The sequence below is a fragment of the Peromyscus maniculatus genome, chromosome 7 (genome assembly GCF_049852395.1).
Source record: "Peromyscus maniculatus bairdii isolate BWxNUB_F1_BW_parent chromosome 7, HU_Pman_BW_mat_3.1, whole genome shotgun sequence".
Taxonomy (NCBI): Eukaryota; Metazoa; Chordata; class Mammalia; order Rodentia; family Cricetidae; genus Peromyscus; species Peromyscus maniculatus.
In genome coordinates this window covers 47,156,154-47,171,808 of record NC_134858.1, presented here as the reverse complement: position 1 = coordinate 47,171,808, position 15,655 = coordinate 47,156,154, and the positions used below count along the sequence as shown (strand labels likewise).

General features: G+C 44.4%; 1 long non-coding RNA gene across 1 annotated transcript in view; it reads right to left on the bottom strand.

Moving 5' to 3' along the window:
* Positions 1 to 2,618: 2,618 nt before the first annotated feature.
* Positions 2,619 to 15,655, bottom strand: part of LOC121830834 (uncharacterized) — a 33,350-nt gene continuing 20,313 nt past the window's right edge. Inside the window, exons 2-4 of the long non-coding RNA XR_013052559.1 lie at positions 5,559 to 5,696; positions 4,573 to 4,702; positions 2,619 to 2,788 (exon numbers count right to left, since the gene is read on the bottom strand). This is a non-coding gene — a long non-coding RNA (uncharacterized LOC121830834). The remainder of the gene's footprint in view (positions 2,789 to 4,572; positions 4,703 to 5,558; positions 5,697 to 15,655) is intronic.

Below are 15,655 nucleotides of genomic sequence, written 5' to 3'. Positions count from 1 at the left end.
AGCAGAAGTAGGATGCTGCAAACAGTAGGTCTGCAGGACTTGTAGCACCTCCTTGCATTGCCCTGGTCACAAATTCCCCTCTGCCCTCCAATGCTGGTCATGACTTTTTTCTTACAAGCTCACTCTCTGGGTTTGGTTGTTGCTAGCTCATTTAGAAAAGGAATCCTGAAGAATTTTGGTCCAGGGACCCATTACAAGAATGAGAAAGAGCCCTTGTATATTTTAAGTTGACATCTATCTTTATTTTATTATGCTTAGTCTCATAAGGTGTTATTTCCAGGTTCTTATAAATATTGCCATTTTGTAGTAAAATCACTATGGCTTTCTTTTATGTGTGTCAAAAGGAAATTAAATACCAAAGTACTTGATGCCTACCATTTTCTATATACAAAAAAAAAGAAGAAAAAAAAAAAGAAAAGAAAACAACCACAGTGGGAAAAGCACAGTGACCAAAAATAAACAATACAAAAAAAGTTCTTTAGCACTTGGGAATTTTTCTTTATTTCCTTTTCTATTGAATTCCATCTGATTTCCCCTAGAAGTTTATATGTACATTAAAACTAATGCTTGAAAATGCCTGCAACCATGAGGTACTGAGTGGCAAAATAGTTCTCTTCTTTGAAATATGATCTGTAATTGGTCTTATGTTGCTATAGCTGACCACAATATACATGCAGAAATAGTTTTCAATTTTTAAAAATTTATTTATTTCACATGTGTGAATGTTTTGTCTGCATATATGTCTGTGCACCAAATGGGGCCTGGTGCCAGTGACGACCAGAAGAGAGTGTCAGATCCCCCGGAATTGGAGTTACAGACCATTGTGAGCTACCAAATGAGTGCTGGGAACTGAACTCAGGTCCTTATGAAGAGCACTCTTAATGATTGAGTCATCTCTCCAGCCCTCAAAAATATTTTTGATAAAAATCTTAAATATGTAAAGTAAAAAAAAATATTGGAAAACATCTCTTCTTCAGAGATTTGAAGCTCCCTTTCACAATTAATTGATGTGGGCACAGATGCATCTGAACAATTTCTATGACATTTATAACAAATTTGAGTCACTACCAAATGGGAGGCTTATCATCACATAATTATTGGTGATTGTTGCTAAGAGCATTGATTATGGTGGACTTGTGCTATGTTGAATTTTGTTAGGCTAAATCTCTCAAGCTTGTGTTGGGTGCCAGTAAAGGTGCAGACACATGGCTGATGACAGGAAGGAGGGAGAAACAGTCATGGGTCCCTCAGTGCCTTGAGGGTGTGGTACTGAGTATCTGGAGTGAGCTGTGGAGCTTTGCACCCTATTCTCCTCAAAATTATGCACGCAGTGTATCTGGGACATTGAGTGAGGTGACTAGCATTTCCTACCTCACCCTTTTCCCTTAGTAATAACAGTGAAGACAAAGGGGGTCTTATGGGAACAGACTTCTCAGGTGACTTTTTAATATATTCTAACTCTAAGGCATAGGGAGGTGTGGTATGCTTTTACTCCCTGGAGAAACGGAGCCAACCAATATTCCTTAACAATGCTCTCATTGCCCTTTGCTTGTGGCCTTGTCCCGTGGGAGTCACAAAGGAAAATGTGGGGCTTTTATATCAGATTCATCTTTCCTAATAGCCCTTGAATTCAGAAAACCCAGACACACAGTATCTGATTTTTCATAGAAATACACACAAGAAATACACAAAGACAGTAGCATTCTCTGGGCTTCTGGAGCCTTGGAATGAAGGAGGTTCATGCACATTCTCTGGGGTAGCTGAGGACTCTTCAGTTTCTACTTGTTCCTTCTCTTCGCATATGACAAAAGCTGATAGCACATGCTTTGTGCTCCCTTGCACACAGGATTAAGGGCATGATTGGCACCTGCCATCCAATACAGTTGTTTGAGATCTGGAAGATGGGATTCAGAGAGAATTGTTTTCCTCAAGGCTCCCAGTGGCCCCCCCTGTAGACTCCTGTACCAGGTTCTAGTGTTCATTCTCCATCTCTCTGTATATCAAGAAAGAGTCATGGTACCAATATCTTCTTGATGTCATTCTCTAAGACAGTTCTTAACTTGTGGTTTGTGACCCATTTGGGGGGTCACATATCAGATATCCTGCATATCAGATGTTTATATCCATAACAGTAGCAAAATTAGAGTTATGAAATAGCAAGAAAATAATTTCATGGTGGAGGGGTCACCACAATATAAGGAACTGGAATTAAAGAGTTGCAGCATTTGGAAGGTTGAGAACCACAGCTCTAAGACTTGGAAGGGCCGGTTTGCTGATATACAGAAGCTCTCTGAAATGATGGTGGCCTCAACTTCAAATGAGTGCCTGACTAGCTCTCTAGTGTTGAGAAGTCATCCCAGAGACCATGTCTAGAACCCGTGCTCACATCCATCCTTGTACTTTGGTTAAGTATCTAGTTCTTTTCGTAAAATTCCTTTTGGTCTAAATATCTAAAAATGTCTATACCCTGACTGGTACATTGATATTTTGAAATTTTCTTTTCTTGGTGCTCAAGAGACTTGTTGCCTTTGTGCAAGTCACATGTCATGGTAAGGTTTAGGACAGATGAGAGAAATTTGTTTTCCTTATTAAAATGAAAAGGCTGCTGGGAAAGAGGTGGTGGGAAGGTAGGAACAGCATTTATTTGTTGTTACAAAAAAAATTGACAAAGGCAACTTAAAGGAGTGAGGCTTCTTCTGGATCATAGTTCTAAGATGCAGTCCGTCACCGTAGGCAAGACATGACAGCAGAAGTTGGAGGTCAGCTGATCTGGTCTTCAGTCAAGAAACTGAAAGAGAGAAATTAGCACTGGTGCTCAGCTTACTTCCTCAGCTTTATTCAGTCCAGAACCCCAGTCTGTGGAATGGTGTTACCTACATTTGAGGCCCACCTTTCTAGCTCAATTAACTCAGTCTAGAAACTCTGTAATAGACATGCCCAGGAGTCCATCTCCTAAACAATGCTAGATCCTGTCAAGAGGATAATGTTAGCCATCCTACAGCACAGCTTGTCAACAGAAGCATGTTTGTGGTAGATTAATCTTAAGGAAGAATGTGCATGGGTGTTCCCAGTGTGGAAATTGATTCCATGCCCATAATCTTTTTAGAAAACCTTCATGTGCCTCTGGCTTGGAGACTTGATACTCTTAAAAAAAATTTCCTGAAAGTCTCACAGGAAAGTAGAGGCATTCAGCTTTTAGACATTGACCTTTTGGTTAGTGCAGTTGCTGAGGATCACATGGCTGTGATTCTCATGTGGAGGACAGAAGAGGAAAGGGGATGAGGGAGAGTTTAACTACAGAGAGGAAACAAGGAAGTGGAAAGGGACCAGTCAGCAAGTCCCAGTCCAGTTCTAACCAGAATGCACTGGACTCACTAGTCAGTGAACCACAGTGACTCATGTTCATGCGGTACCTATCACATAGTCAGGATCAATCAGTGGATGAATGAGAAATTCTAAAGATCAGGCGAGGCCTGGAATGGTAAGAGGCCAATGCCTGTCATCTCAAAGCAGTCTTTAAGATATGTTGAGAGACATGGCGGTGTGGTAGAAATGTAGGCTCATGAACTCTGAGACACCATCCCAGGATGGTTTATAAACTGAAACACTGGAGAGTTGCCTAACCACAAGGAGCTGTGCCTGTGTATTCGAATCTTAAGGATGTTATGAAGTATAAATGATGCAAAGTAAATAGAAGAAATAGCATATTGGGAGGCACAGTACAATAATATTTAAAATGTTCCTTTTAGTGTATTCATTTTATTTTTACAATACATACACTATTCAAAGTTGAGAGAGATTCGCGATGTATAACCACTTTAATGGTAATTTATTTTTATAGACAGAAAAATTGAGCAAACAAGCAGCCTTTTGTCTTTACTGAGAACGGAACAAGCATACACTAGAGCCAGAGCATGAAGGATGGAGGTTAGACAGATAGGAGCAGCCCTTTGCATGGACACTGGCCAGCTTGGGGCAGCTGGCAATGAAGCCTGAAGCTTTCTTCCCCGGTAGGGTGCTAGGGCTTAAACACCCTGGTTGCCTTTTCACCCCAAGGCTTCTTGCAGGAAAGATTTAGCTATTTTCCTAATGACAGCTGAAGCTTGCCCTTAGCTCTTGCCACCCTCTACCTTCGAGTTAACATCTTGGACTCGCCTGTTCCCCAACAAGCAGCATCACTAACCTATTTAATGCTCCAGGCAAGTGAATGCCAAAGTTCTTGGCTCTTTCCTGAGACTTATAAGTATATAATAGCTTTGACAGTACATGTCATGTTAGGGCCTCTTTCCCTTCATGAACCAGGAATATGCTCTATCTGATGAGCTGTGAAGAACAGAAGTTGAGTGCCTGTCCTTAAGTTCTACACATTTCCTGATCTCCCCTCCTCAGCAAGAGACAGACAGACAGACACATCAGCAGGCAGGCACCTGTCACTTCGACATCCCTGCATCCTTAAACAAGCAACTGAGAGTGATGTTAAAATTAGCCTGCACTGGAGGCTGTTGGAGTTGAGGAAATTAGCTGAATGCTTCCTTGGTAATTGTCGGTGAGGCTGTGAAGGGTATGTCGTACCTGAGAGAAGCTGATAACAAACAACTCGGGAATCCAGAAATAAACAGCTGGCTCTTCTCTTTCTTTTGTCCTTTGGAGATGCCTTTGATGCCTGTGGATGTCTCTTTGTCCTTCCCTTCTTTATTCATTCCTGTGGAAGGAAAGGTGAACTGTTTGTTGTCTACTAACCCATGGCAGAGGGAAGTCCCCAGCTGGGAAGAGATTACATGATATTTATGGATTGTCTCAGCTCTGTAGGGCTCTGAACTCAGCGGGAGCAACCAGATGTGGGCCCTGACCCTCTGGGTGTGTAGTAAGATGACAGGATAGGGACATAAATAACAATAATTAAGAGGCAAAAACCAAATCCTGTGGCAATAGAGGAGGGATCATCAGAGAAACTTGCTTGGGAGGGAGGAAGAGGAAGATGGAGTGAGGTAGGGGTTAGAGAAATGGATGGGGAGAGGGAGTGGGAGAGGGAGAAAACACGCCTCTTCAATAATGGCAGTATGGCAGAGGATCCAAACTGCTCAGGTTATTGAACACAGCACAGTGGCTTGTTTTAGACCTCTCCTAGATGGTACAAAATTGAAACAAGGCAAAATCAAGAGAGGGCACGAGGAATCTACCCAGTGGGCATCCGTTAATGGACTCTGAGTATACATGGCATTTGGAACTGAAGTTGAGGTGGGATTCTATGGCAGCAGGGGGTGGATGGCTTGGGAGCAGAAGACATATAATACAAGGAGAGCAGAAGCAACAGAAGCCTGGGATTGGGCAGTGGCATCGTGCCAGGGACAGGCACATCTTATCTAATGCAGATGCTCTTGGCTTCTTGCTATGAATCCCCCTACAATTTATGTGTTCAAAATGTAATTTCCAGTTCAATAATAGCAAGAGGTAGAACCTTTGAGGGGTGAAAGGCTGTAAGAGGTCTGAGCACATGAATAAATTACTGCCATTATTGAAGAGTGGGGTTCCTGATAGGCCGAGCTCACCACACTCACCTTCCACCTTTCCCCTTCCAGAATGAGACAACACAGCAAGAAGGTCCTCACCAAATCCACGGATCTGAAACTCCTGGTGGTTAGACTCACAAGACACGTAAAGTTTGGTTCCTTATTGCTTTCTCAATCTGGGGTACTCTGTTAGAGCCACACAAAACAGAACAGGACACCCTTTAATAGAAATTGAGGCCAGTTACAGCAACCAATCAGAGAATGAAATAGCCACCTCTCGGCCAGGTCCTCGAGCACTATGCCATCATCTGCAGCCTCCCGTCCATCTCCTCCCTCTGCTTCCACGTTAGCAGTGCTGTCCTGCCAGCATCCCTGTCCTCGTTGTCTATCATGACCTCTCCTCCATCCTCTGCTTCTAACTGTAGCACTGACCTTCTCTTCTGCCCCAGCCTCTATTCCCACCATCCTTCCTTCTTTATGATTCCATCTCTAAATGCCCAGAGTGTTGGGCAGATATACCTGACAATCCTTCAGACCTAGGCCTGGAATACTGACTCTAGAATTCTCCGATCTGGGGATACAGAGTTTGAGAATGTGGCCAGTGAGGGAGAGTGTGGAGACAGAGCCAGGAGCAGGGACTGTGTCCGCTTTGGCTTCTCCTTCTTCTCCTCCGCCCTGCCTCAAATAGATTGTTTATAATGTAGTACTGACAGGAACTGCTGCTCACCGCTGCTGGGTTTCAGCAGAAGATAAAGTGACAGGAAGATTGTACCACATTCTCCAAAAAGGCCCCCTGGGGAGGATGTTGAGAGAAGGTGATTGATTTGGTTAGATTGTGATGTGTTATTTAGGGAGAAGACAGGGGAGCTGGGAGCATGGAAGGGAGAGGAAGTGGAGGGAGAGAAAGCAGCCGCCATGTGGCTGAGGACTCTGGTGCTCTGGACCAGGAGAGAAGGCAGGAACCTGGTGAGGCAGGGAGCCCCTTCTTGTAGCAATTGTTCTGGAGGCTCCCCTGGATGGGACCCTGCTGTTTTCATGGCTTGGTGCTCTGACTTCAGACAAGGAGAACCAACTACACTGAGGAACAGGCAGCTGGGATGTACCACAGGCCAGGAGTGCGTGGACTGGGCAGACAGAGCCCCCCCTAGAGGAGAGCCACATGTGGGCAGCAGGGAGCCAAGGAAGTGGCTAAGTGAGGGCATGCTGATTAAGCGTCATCCTCCTGCAATCAGAAAGAATTTAGGGAGGGCTCCTGTCATGGAGAGATACTCAATATGCTGCTCAAAAGGGAGAGGCTGGATGAAAGATGCTAATCTTCATCACTGTCACTGCTCTCCCTGAGTAGCACCAGGGTGGGCATTTACTTAAGGGGGTTTCTTCTCACTCCACATTTTGGGTGAAACACCAGGAGAGAAGACGGCTGATATGGAAATCTTGTTCAGAGGGGAGCTGGGGGCAGCTAATGCTGTCCCCTTCCCCATGTGGCTGTGAACAAGGCCTTGCCTTCTACCACCAGGGCCAAGACTTGGGTGCATGAGAAACAAAAGAAAATCACTCAGCAGATACAATGGTGATAGAGGGCACCAGGGAGCCCATCCATGGAACCTTCTAGAACCACTGGCCATGCCTGGCTGAAGCACCAAGTTGGAGAGATGGCAGAGGTCTCCTGCAGTGGTGAAGTTTCTTCCCATGTCTTTACCAAGTTCTTAAGTCTTCTTAAGAATGACATTAGCAGCCGGGCGGTGGCGGTGGCGCACGCCTTTAATCCCAGCACTCGGGAGGCACAGCCAGGTGGATCTCGAGGCCAGCCTGGGCTACCAAGAGAGTTTCAGGAAAGGCGCAAAGCTACACAGAGAAACCCTGTCTCGAACTCCCCCCCCCCAAAAAAAGACATTAGCATTCAGGTTTCTCTGATAAGAAAGAATTCATGTCATTTTGTGAGGAGTCTTTATTTCTACAGACTTACCCCCAGGGTAATGACAATGGCAAAGAGACACAAACATCTTAAAAAAAAGAAGTTAAAGTTGAACTCATGGATCGGTGAGGGAATAGACTATTGTCCAAACTAAAGATGGTAGTGAGGGGGTTGTGCAAAAGAAATAACGCAGGAAATCTAGCAGAGCCTGGAGAGTTGAGGGGAAAGAGTTGGAAAACAGGAATGAGAGAAGGAACCAATACCTAACTATATCATTATATAAAGTGGCAAAAGCCATCCGTCCTTTCTTCAAGACATTCTAGAAATTTCCTATACCATATACCGTGTGTGTGTGTGTGTGTGTGTGTGTGTGTGTGTGTGTGTGTGTCCATTACTCTTATTAATGTGAATAGTGGCCTCTAGAGTTGGGTAGTGCATGGCTGTATACTGTAGCTCCTGGTTGTCATAGAACCTTGTATAGACAGAACAGTAAACAGGGCTTTTGAGTTCTTTTCTTTGTGGGATATAATATATTCTCTCCTTTGTTATCTTCCCAAGAACCTTTAGGGAAGAAATTGCATTTCTTTTCAAAGCTTCTGGAGCTGGATTTGTTTTCTTTTTTTTTTTTTTTTTTTTTTTTTTTTTGGTTTTTCGAGACAGGGTTTCTCTGTGTAGCTTTGCGCCTTTCCTGGAACTCACTTGGTAGCCCAGGCTGGCCTCGAACTCACAGAGATCCGCCTGGCTCTGCCTCCCGAGTGCTGGGATTAAAGGCGTGCGCCACCACCGCCCGGCCTTGTTTTCTTTTTAATGTGTCACCGTATGCAGCAAGGCCTTAAGGCTGGAACAGTATAGCTGAGATTTCTTGGAATGACTTTCATTTGGTTGCATAGACAACAAGCTTAGGGTGCTCTAAAACTGATGACAGGTTGGCTTCCATGTCAGTCAACAGTCTTTAAGATCTAAGGTCCATCAAGAGAGCAGGCACTTCTGAGTCTATCCTGCATGATCTCCTACCAAGGTTAGGAGATCATGTTAGATGTTAGAATCTTAATCACAGAGGACAAAGGTCTTGATAAGATCAGACTTAGAGGCTGGCTGGGAGTGCTGTTTCAAAGCTAGGATGTCATTATAAAGTGTGCTGGTTTGTTTTCTGTCAACTTGATACAAGCTATCATCAGCAGAAAGGGAACCAAGATTGAGAAAATGCCTCTACCAGATTTGCCTGTAGACAAGTCTATGAGGTATTGTCTTGATTAATGACTGAAGTGGAAGAGTCCAGACCACTAGAGGTGGTGCCACACTTGGGCAGGTAGTCCTAGGTTGAATAAAAAAAAAAAAAAAAAAAAAAAAAAAAAAAAAAAAAAAAAAAAAGGCAAATTGAGCAAGCCAAGAGGGAAAATCCATTAAGCGGCCTTCCTCCATGCTCATGGTCTCTGCTTCAGTTCCTGCCTTCGGGTTCCTGCCCTGCTTGACTTCCTGCTGTGGCTTTTCTTGGTGTCAGGCTATGATTAGGACATATAAGCCAAATGAACTCTCTTCTCCCCAAGTTGCTTTTAGCAACGATCTTTATCACAATAATAGAATGCAAATTAGGACATAATGGTAGAGAATTTGAGTTAAAGATAAAAAACTAAGTGTGGGACAGCTTCACCACAGAAAAGCTACAACCAGGAGTAGCCAAGCAGGTGGGCAACCAGTGACTCAAAGGAATAAGGAATCCTAGAGCCAGCTGCTGCTACCTCTGGCTAGTCTAATATGGACCACTGTGAGCTGGCTCCAATTAGGGAGGCTATTCTGTTCCAGGAGAGCAGTAGAGGAAGCAGCCATGTGTCTGTGGTTCCTTGACTGCTGCAGAGAGACTTGCTTCTCCCCAAGTGTTTCTCAGAGATTTGCTAGTGAGTGGACAGGACAGATTGGCTAAGTCTGAGAACCAATAGAAGGGGGATAGGCCATAGTTCTCCAGCTTGGCCAGAAGAATTAGTTTTAGGAAGTTGAATTAAGTCATTGCTCCAAATCCTGCAACCTTTCACCCTGGGCTCAATTCTGCATGTGGCAAAGTAGAGAAAAAGGGGCCAGAGCCATGCTCCTCACCAGCTGGCTAAGCAGGATTATGGTTACATAATAAATCCAAGGCCTGGCATGTTTATGAGGCTCTCAGAAGCTGCAGTAACAATATCATTTAGAAAACATTTATGCTCCCAAGATGAAGGCAATCCCTCCCCCTCCTTTATTCATAAGGCATGCTGGGTAATTAAGTGGGAGCTGGGAAGGAAGGTGGTTGGGAGAAGATGGCCTCTAAATAATCCTGCCTGGTAAGGCCACCATCTGTTGATGTGCGGTAAGGATAGCCCACATACGGTGAGATAGTTTATAAGCAGTGCAAGAATCCAGGGTCCAGGAGAACATTCTCAAGGAATATCAGCAGGTTGGCACAGATGTTGGCTGAGTGACTAGATGACTGGGACATGTCCTACCTCTGGAACCCAGCATTGTGCCTGGCATCTGGCAGTTGTCTGACTCACATAGATGATTTAATTCATCCATCCACTGGTTCTGACACAGTTTGGTGGGTGCTGACACATGCCAGAATCTGCACTTGGCATAGGCTACTTCATGATAGTGAATAAAACAGACAGAGCTACTACCTGCATGGACTCTGACTGCCATTGAGGACATAGAGTCCCATTATTGATTGACCTAGTCTTAGTGTTCAGAATATGAGCCTTCAGCTCATTGGTAGCTGGCCAAGTCTCCCATAGACTCTCTAGTTTCCTAAAGAAAATGTTTGATCTATTCCCCTGCCACCCAAGGGTCCATGCTCATCTTCTGTGCTATGAGGGATACTGGAAGAAGGACACCCATAGGTCCTATTTGCCATTGTTGCCCTCTGCTCTCAGGTAGTTAGAAAATATTTCATAAAGGTGTAAGACCCTTCACGCACCTTACTCAGCAACTTCTTTGGCTCTGACTAGTCATCTTCCTGACACTGGCTCTAGTAGAAGGTAGAGTAACCAGGAATGTTAGAACCCAATTTTCACAGCTTCTGAGGTCTTCTCCCCTGGGCTTATCAGACCTTCTAAAATTCTGAGGGGCTGGGGAGTTAGCTCGGTGGGTAAAATACTAGCTGCACAAGAATGAGGACCTGCGTTTGGACCCCCAGCATCCATATCAAATATGAGTGGTGGGTTGCCTAAAACCTTTATGCTGGGGGAAGAGACAGGAGGATCCCAGAGGCTCACCATCCAGCCATTCTGGCTGAAATGGTGAACTCTAGATTCTGTGAGAGATTGTCTCAAGATATAAAGGGTGATTGAGAAAGATATCCTAACATCAAAATTTAGCCTCCACACATACCAACACTGGCAAGTGTAGATACACACACACACACACACACACACACACACACACACACACACACACAGAGAGAGAGAGAGAGAGAGATGAGCACATGTGCACACACACACATACATCCCCCTCCCCCATGAAACAAATTTAAAATATTTTTTAAATGAAATTCTGTCCCTTGAAGGAGCCCTCTGGGAGAAAAAACACCACTGTATCTTTAGGGCTTCTATTAAACTTCCAGTGACCCCAGCTGTGACAACATGTGAATCCTTTGCAGCCATTTGTGTCCAGGTTGTTCTCAGCAGCTGTGCCTTTCTGTCACCCACAGATCTATAAAAACATGCTGCTTGGGTCTCCCCGGCACACAGTTTTTACACTTCTCTCTCTCTCTCTCTCTCTCTCTCTCTCTCTCTCTCTCTCTCTCTCTCTCTCTCTCTCTCTCTCTCTCTCTCTCTCTGCATTCACCAGCTTCACAAACTTTACTGAGTTTTCTCAGTTGACCTAATGCAGCCATTTTCCCCTCTCTGTTTTACCTCACATGTCTGAGTGACACTTTGCTTGCTTCTCCACCACAATTCAGGGTGGTTTCCTCCAATTGCTCTGCTCTACGCTCTCCTGGGTAGATGTCTGGCTAGCTACTTGGGACTGGATACTCTTAGTGTTTCCCATGCACTGGAGAGATGGGTCAGCAGTTAAGAGCACTTGCTGTTCTTGTGGAAAACCTGGGTTTGGCTTCCAGCACTCACATCAGGTGGCTCACTGCCTGTAACTCCTGTTCTGGGGGATCCAACATCCTCCTCTGGCATCTGAAGACACGAGCAAACATGTGGTACATACACACTCTGACTCACACACATATGCATACAAAAAGCGTCTCTAAATGCTTCCCATACTCGCTTGGCCTTTGAAGGATCAGAAATTCTAAGATCTCACTAATAGATCTTCGAGGAAAGAATGAAGGACTCCAAAGAAGGGCCTGCGGAACAGCAAGCCCTCCCAGCCTGGACTAGGTCATGGTCTGGATGTGGTTGGAGTTTGTTCTCAAGGGTCCAGGAGTTGGGAGTTTTGTAACAGTGTGGCAACATCAAGACATGGTGGGACCTTTAAGAGGTAAGGACTAGTTAAAAAAAAAAACAAAAAACAGCAAATCTTTGGAAAACAGGCTTTTCTAAGGGTTAAGTTAGTTCTCATGTGGACCCCTCCACCCATTCTTTCTTTCTGTCTCATCATTATGTTGTCTCTCCCTCTTGCACATGCACCTGCCACACTAGGACCAGGGAAGTCCTCACAGTAGCTAAGGTAACATTGGTTATATTCTTGAACCTTCAGAACTATGAACCAGACAAACTCTTTTTCGTACTTATTACACAGCCTCAGATATTTTGTCATAGCTATAAAAAAAAAACAGACTAATACAGTCTGCTTAATAGATTTGAACATGAGGTATGATGGGCAAGGGAGGAAACAAAGGCAGAGAACTTCAAAATCAATTTCTAGTTCTTAGCTTTTTTTTTTTACAAGACTGTGCATAAGCATTCCATTTTATCATAATCATGACTCACAGACCTTGGCTACAGTTTATTAAGGAATATTGGAAAGGTCACAACATTGTCGGATTACAGTTGGAAGGGTTTTTCTCTTGAAAGGCTGGAGGCAAAGGGTTTTGATCAAGACCACAAAGTCTGTGGTTGGCTAAGCGATACTGAGCCATCAATGCCTCTCTCTCCTTTCTGTTTGTTTTCAGGCTGCTGTCCTTTGTGATGGTGTCGTTTCCAGGGAATCGTTCATGTGCACACAGCGGCTCTGAGATTGAGTAGTGACTGTAACCTAGGCTTCATATGCAGGCAACATTCTGGGAGCACAGACAGCAAGTCTCTGCCAATGTGCATGATTTACCCAAGGGTGGGGAGGGTGGAGTGTGATCAGTCAATTTCTCCATTCTCTGTGTAACTATTTTCTTGCTTAGAGCCCCCAATGAAGTATTTGCAGCTAGGAAACCCCTGGGATTCTAAGCTGGATCCTGGGTATTGATCCATCTATCTAATAAACAGTTTGGGCCTCAATGGTATGTCTAGTTCAATCTTAGGAATTGATAAGTGAACAGTGAACAAGACAGATGCCTGCAATCAGGAGCCATTCCGTCTAACATAGGTTACACAGGTATAAACCAGTTACTATGCAGAGCAATGAGCTCTGTAATAGGAAGAAGTACAGAGGGCTCAGATAGGATGATCACATGTGAGTTGTCCAAAACAAAATACTTAGGAAAATGAAAGAGAATATTATTGATGACTATGTTGGGACAACATGTGCCAGATACAGCCATTTTGAGCACATTGGAATACCTGGTCACCCTGGTTGTGAAAATAAAATGAAATTTTTTTAAAAGAAGAGTAGAGAAAAGATTGAAGGGAAATTTCCTAAAACGGAGAACCAACAAGCTCACTTGCAATAGCTTCCCTACAAGGAGGATTCCCATGATTCATACAGATGATTGTATATATAAGAGATTCAGAATCTAACTTTAGTCATCCTATCCACAGGGTGGTATGACAAGGGCCGGTCAATTTTGTTCTGTGGGACACCACCCCTCTTTATCACAATGTATCCCCATGCTCACGTCAGACAACCGCTCAACCAGCTTTTCCCACCTCCACACTTCAAGTAAAGCACTTTTCAGAAAGTACCAGGCTGAAGCTCCCATTGCACGACCAGCCCCCGCCCCTCCAGGAGAATTAGGATGCTCCCCTTTCTCTAGAAGCAGCAGTGGTCAGAACAAAGTCTCTTTCCAGGTCCCAGACAATGCCAATTCATCTACCTGCTCAATGATGTTTTTGCCCCTGGTTGAATCAATACTCTCCAGTAGTTTTTTTTTTTTTTTCCTGATGTTGCTTGTCACATCTTTCTCCCTGTTTTCTTGTCTAACTCCTTTGTCCCCAAGGTATGTCACAGATGTTTTCTCACTATTGTTATAGCCCTTGTCACTCATGGTCTGACACATTGCTACATCAGGATTCTCCAGCACCTTACTTTATCCACAAGAAGCCATCCTCAGTTGTAGCAAGAAAAGAAGAAAAGCAAGACATGGGTGGGAGGTAGTGAGAGAGAGTCCCTTCACTGTGATGCCCTGCTAGGCTTTAAATAATATTTTTGATCAATTAAGCAATCAAGAAGCCATATGCCTAACAGTCGTGCCCATAGCTCCAAGGTGATGAGGACCTGAGATAAGAATTGTCCTGATGCTGCCATTGTGAAATGTGTGCAAGAAGCAGGCAAAGACTGTCAGCTGGCTCAGTATGGGCTAGCATGCCTCCCCACCCAGCTCTCTTTAATCTGGGAGGCCCAGGAGGTTGCTGAGGACATTTGGGTAACAGGCAGACATGAGCAACTCTAACCCCCTCATTCAAGTCAAACAAAATTTCTACTCCATTTGTGTGCAGAGTGGACCTTACTTTGATTGTTGGTGGAAATTCACGACATTTCCTGATAACTTTCTTCATGTGACTGAAATATGAGGGTTTTAAATAACAGTTGTGTATTTGTGGTGTGCAATTTGCTTTTTAACCCAAGCTCTCCAGGCAGAGTACAGGTTTATGTTGTAGGGAAGCTAGGATGGGAGGGGGAGGGGACTGATTCAAAGGAGGTGAGGAGAGCAGCTGTAGAGGAAAAGACTTTTGAATAAAATGGGAAGTCCTTGAAGCATCATCAAACTCAGAAGGTAGACCGTGTTCTAAGCCACACCTTAGAGATCAGAAAATCCCTTCCCACTACCAATGAAGACCACCTGTCTGTCTGTTTGTCTGTCTGTCTGTCTTTCCTTCCTACCTGCTTTCTTTCATGATATTTCTTTCTCTCTTTAATGACAAGATAGGGCTAATCTTGCTGTGTGATGCTTTTATGTGAAAGTTCTTCATAATAAACTTTTCATTTTAAAGGTAAAAATACCCTTTATCTTTAAAAAAAAAATAGAAATAAGGTCTCACACTGTAGCCCAGGCTGGCCTGAAACTCACTGTAAAATAAGCTGGCCTCAAACTCATAGCAATCCTCCTGCTTCAGCCTCCTGAGTTCTGGAATGACAGGCATGAGCAACCACATCAAACTCCAATAAAGATAGCCTAAGCAAAGGGGGGAGGGAGTTCACGGGGGCTTTTCCATTTGGAACTGTCATTTGTGAGGAGCTCCTGGTGTTGGAGGACTGTGTACTGACAATCAGGAGGGAAAATGGTACATGGAGGAGGAAGAGGGCATGATAGATGGATCCTGTTTGGTATGCGCAGCTATCTCACACACCCTTAATACAGAGCAGCTGTAGGGTGACCATGGGTAAACTGCACCGTCTGCTATCAGTCCTGAGTCCACAATTGGCCTTCCTGATGGGGGCCAGAGCAGGGTGCAACAGACCCACGATCAGAATCCGGTAAAAGAAAGGAACTCTAAAGTGAGGACAACCCTGGTCTCATCTCCTGCTTCCTTCACTAACCATCCAGACACCAGAATGTTCTGCATAACTAATTACATTTCAGCTCAGTCTCTGGGTATAATTCATCTTCAGACATGAGCTGAGTTCACATCTCCCCCTAGTTGATTATGTCTATCTGTTACTACACTCACCCAAAGTGTTGGTGTCCCACCAGGCACAATCCTCATGAGGAGGGGTCACCTGTGCAAACACACTTCCCTTGTTGATGACAAATGCATGCTACATGGGGTTTTGTGCCAAAAGCTCTTTGGAAAGGATCACCACAATGTAGGATTAAGATAAAGGACAACTGGCAGGGGCATGGCATGCACAGGGTGGAAAGATCGGCATGAGCCTGCATCTCTGAGGCAGATGTCCCCAACTGGCAAAGAGATGGAGTGGTAATAGGCTGCTGGTCTCTCAA